Source organism: Crocodylus siamensis, chromosome 6, assembly GCF_052110815.1.
Source record: "Crocodylus siamensis isolate JL-2025a chromosome 6, ASM5211081v1, whole genome shotgun sequence".
Taxonomy (NCBI): Eukaryota; Metazoa; Chordata; order Crocodylia; family Crocodylidae; genus Crocodylus; species Crocodylus siamensis.
This window is the reverse complement of record NC_143400.1, coordinates 25,492,323-25,497,339: the sequence shown is the minus strand read 5'-3', so window position 1 is coordinate 25,497,339 and position 5,017 is coordinate 25,492,323. Positions and strand designations below refer to the sequence as shown.

General features: G+C 46.9%; 1 pseudogene; it reads left to right on the top strand.

Moving 5' to 3' along the window:
- The first annotated feature begins 4,020 nt into the window (after positions 1 to 4,020).
- Positions 4,021 to 5,017, top strand: LOC149861821 (olfactory receptor 4D1-like; annotated as a pseudogene).

Here is a 5,017-nt window from a genome sequence, read left to right as displayed (position 1 = left end):
ATAGTGGGGGTTGGCATCCAGGCACAGTGCATCCTGAAATACTCCGGTCCCCTGCATTCAGACAAGTGGAACGGCTTACTAGTATTCTTATTTTCCCACTCAGCCATGTTGAGTATATCTTACTTCTCGAGGTCTTGTGATGAACTTGTTGTAAATCCAATGGAGTGAATGGACTGATTTCTCCCGTTACCCATTCCATTGTAGATCAGGAGTAACAGCCAATCGTGCAGAAATTATAGGGCACAAAAGAAGAATGAGGTCAAATGCATTTTTTATGGAGTAGGGTACTATACTTATGGTGTAAGGATGGCAGTGCTTCTCATGAAATCAAATAGAATGGACTAAAATGTAACGCTGGATTCTTTCGAGGGGTCTAACAGAGTTAGGAAGCCCAGTCCTATTGAAATTCACTGGGATTTGGGTAACTAACTCTGTTAGGTTCTTTGAGAGAGCCTAACTCAAGTAAAAAAGGATGGGGAAGAATAAAATAAAAGAATATTGGTCAACCTTTCTCATTCCAAAGGGATTTTATTGTTTTATATGAAAAAGCAGTTATTTTAGGAAAAATGAGAATTGTCTTGGAAATGTCTGCTTTCTTTCCATTTGAAAAAAAAATAATCTCCAGAATCTGATTTATTCATTTTTTTGAGTAAAAATTTCCACACCAACGATAAGACCTGGAAATTCTGTTAGATACTTATCTTCATCTTTAAGCCCAACGTATATTTAAAAGCCATCCCATGTACTCTCTGTGACTCAGTTTACCCAGCTGCACAATGGGGACAATAATACTGCCTTTCTTAGAAGGGCGTTGTGGGGACAAATATATGGAACACTGGGAAGCACCAAAACCCCGGAGGAAAGTGGACCAGTTAAAACATATATGAAAAATATCTATATAATGCCCTTCTATCTACACAAGATGGGATAGTACAGGGAATCTCCTTTGTCTTTAGCATGCTTGAGGTGGCAGGGGTGCAAAATTCCAAGCTGTACAGTGCAATTGGCAATGGTGAGAGGATATTCAGGCTCCCAGCTCTTATTATCTTGCAATATGTATTTTTTAAATCACGCATTAAAATGATTTCCAACAAAGAAATGACTGCAAATTGAATACACCAGTATGTGAGGGAAAAATATCAGATTGGGAAATACCACATCAGGTGTGTCTACATAATGCAGAGCAGTTTCGGCCGGAGTAAACTACCCCTGAGTGCAATGTTTACATGTGTGCCTGGGACAGCAGCAATTTGAGCTGGGTCAGAGCAGGTCTGGGCTGGCAGGGGGCATGGTGGTGGGCTCCAGGTGGTGGCATCAGGGAGCAGAGGTGCTGCCTGGGGCACAAGGGTACTGAAAGTGTGGAGTTACGTGTGGCAGGCGGGAGTCTGGCCATTAGGATGAATATACTTTGGTAAACAGAAAAGCTGTCGGCAGTCAATACTGCCATTAGTAGGGTTCAGAGTGAATAGTCCACTGAGACAAATGGAAGATGGTTGTGTGTGTTTGGGTTGTTGCTACAGACTATTGAAAGGCTCAGGTGCCCCCATCACTGTAGTGGTTGCACCTGGACTACATTTTGAAAGTTTCCTTTGCAAATGATATGTGTAGGAACTGTGAGCCAGAGCCCAGCTGGTGCATATTGGCTGTAGCAACATCAGGGTTAATGGGGACAGATCCCCACCTGACGTAAAACAGCACAACTCCAGTGCAGTCTATTGAAGCAGCAGTCAGCCTTGTGTCTGGACTATTAACAACTACGTGAAGAACTAGCAGCACCGGCTGCATTCCCTGCTCTTTGTGCTCTGTCCACATTCAGAGCTACACCTCCACATTGCAGCCTGGCACAGCACAGCAGTTTGCTTGGACACTTTGAGCTGCCAGACTCCTCTGTCTGCTAGAGCCCTGCCAACAAACCCCAAGAGGGCTCACTTGCTTCCCCAGCCTATCCCAGCATCCTTAGGCATTTATGGAGGTCAGCTGGCATACAGAGAGCTGGCTGCTGGGTCAGAAATGACATTGGAGGGGAGGGAACTGCTGGAGATGACTTTCTGGCTCATTGTTTCTGATCCTCTGCAACTACCCAAATGAGGTGAGCTCAACCTGGTGGGATCTCTCTCAAAAATATCTCAGCTGCTTTCTTCCTCATCCTTCCTCCTGCTCTAGCTACTCATCTCCCTCCCTCAAACTGCCATCATCTGTCACCCTTCTGCTTAACTGTATGTTTTCTCTCTATCCTTCTCTGTGTCCATCCATCTGTCTGTCTATCATTGAGCCGGTGTGGAGGGAGCTGGTCTGGCTGAGTGGAAGGAGCTGATCTGGGGGCCAGGAACGAGAAGCCCATACACTGAGGAGCCTGTCTGGGATGGGGGAGGAGGGCAGGAACGTTTGGTCTATCCGATCCAAGGAGCTGACTGGGAAGGGAAGAGGAAACAGGGCTGGCCAGGCAGGGGAGCCCACACTAGAAAGAGGTGGTCTGTTGTGTTGCAGGCATTGCTGTCTATACACACCTGTGGCTTTGTTCCTTGTTTTGGGTGAGACGAAAAGAAGCCCACCGGCTTCCTCACTAGGAGATTTGGGTATAGCTGCAGCTTCAGCCACAGACTTGCATACTTTTGAGCAAGTCTCCTTCTCTCTCACTCTCCCCAAAAGCAGAATGGGATCATGACACTGGCTGGTGAAGACTGGTGACGATAATTACTGTAGGACCACAAAGGATTCAGGACTTGTGGTAATGGGGGAGCCACATCAGGACCCTGATAGATGGGTTTCAGTGTTAGGGCTAGTCTCCTTGCTGAGGACCCTATGCCTGCTGCTGCTGGAGTCCTCTGGCATGGGGCTCGGATGTGCTGCGAGTGGGATCGCGTCCTGAGGAAATCCTTGTTCTGAAGCTTTGCAAAAACACTGCCTTTGTCTGCCCCTGTCTGTCTCATCATCATCTCGCTTCTGCTTGTTATGCCTCAGACTTCTGTTTATGTCCATCGTTTTCCTCCTTTTACGTGTCCACATATACAGCTTAATCTCTTTTTTCATTGTGGCTTTCTGGCTGTCGGCAGGACTGCAGTACTATAGAGATAACTAATAGCTGTCTAATATGGAGCACTATGTGAGCACAGCACTTGCTTGGCTATTATCTTTGAGAAGCCCTGGAGCTCAGGTGAGATCCTGCATGACTGGAAAGGTCCGATATAATGCCCATCTTTTAAAAAGGGGGACAAAGATGATCTGGGAAAGTAAAGATCCGTCAATCTGATCTTCATTCCCAAAAAGGGTATGGAGCAGATCATCAAGGAATCTATTTCCAATTGCCTAAAAGATGATCAAGAACAGTTAATACAGACTTATCAAAAACAAGTCAAGCTTGGCTAACCTGACTTTTTTCCATGACAAGACAAGGGGCTTTGTGTAGTGGGAGAGAGCAGTAGATGTGATGTATACCCCAACTTTAGCACAGCTTTTGACACACTCTCTGATGACATTCTCATTTGCAAGATAAGGAAATTCAGTTGAAATTAAATGGTTGTAGCGGGGGTTCATAGCTGATTGGAGCATTATGCTCAAAGAATACTCCTCAATGACTTAATGTCTGATTGAGAAGTGGTAACAACTGAGGCTCCTTAGAGGTCTGCCATGAATCTGGTACTGTTTAATATCTTCCATAGTGATCTGGGTGCTGGGATTGAATGCATAGTTAGCAAATCTGCAAATGACACCAAGGTCAGTGGAATTTGAAATACTTTAGAGGACAGGAATTACTGTGCAGTAGCATTGCCAAACAGCTTTTAGGTGACGTGGCTCATTGCTACTGCACAGTTGCGTCACATCATGACTCCTGCTACGTGACACTACTGCGCATGCTACTGCTTGGTCAGCATGCTGCGATCTATCGCATGTACAGAATCTCTCGCTCTGCTCCTCCCTACGTGTTTATTTTTAGTTTCGTCATCACCTGTGTACCTAAAATGGCTCTTGACTCCTTCAGTTACTGCACTTTCTCTCTTCCAGCTCACTTTGGCTGTCCTTATGCAGCAGGAAAACTGCACCATGGTGACCAAATTTGTCCTTTTGGGCCTTTCCTGCTCTCCAGAACTGCAGCCTGTCTTCTTTTTCCTCTTCTTCCTCCTGTACCTCATCACCATCCTAGGCAATTTCCTTATCATGGCCACCACAGCTTCTGAGCCTCAGCTCCAAACCCCTATGTATTTGTTTCTGAGGAACCTCTCCTTCCTGGATTTCTGCTACATCTCAGTCACAGCCCCCAAGATGCTGGCAGGCTTCCTTCTCCCACCTCAGACCATCTCCTATGGGGGTTGTGTGGCCCAGATCTTCTTTTTCCACTTCTCTGGGGGCACAGAGATCTTCCTGCTCACTGTCATGGCCTATGACCGGTATGTGGCCATCTTCCACCCACTGCGCTACGTGACTGTCATGAACCGCAGCATGTGCGTTGGACTGGTGACGGCTTCATTAGGATTGTGCGAGACTTCAGACCTGGGTTGGGGGCTTCATCCACTCCATTGTCCAGGTGGCCATCATTCTCCAGCTCCCCTTCTGTGGCCCCAACTCCGGATCGGAGCTGGACAACTTCTACTGTGACGTGACCCTCCAGGTGGTCAAGCTGGCCTGTACCAACACCTTCACAGCTGAGCTGCTGATGGTGTCGAACAGCGGCCTGGTGACTCTTCTGTGCTTTGTGATGCTGCTCATCTCCTCCTCTGTCCTGCTGGCCAAGCTGAGGACATATTCCAGTGAAGGACAGAGCAAGGCCTTGTCCACTTGTGCTTCCCACATTACTGTGGTGGCCTTGATCATTGAGCCCTACATCTACATCTATGCCCACCCCTTCTGCACCTTCCCCATGGACAACGCTGTCTCTGTTATCAACACCGTTATCACCCCCATGCTGAACCTAGACATTTACACATTGAGGAACAAGGATATGAAATCAGCTACATGGGGATACTCTGGACCCACTTACGGCATTGTTGGTAGAAACAGGGGCTTGATAGTGACCTGGTAG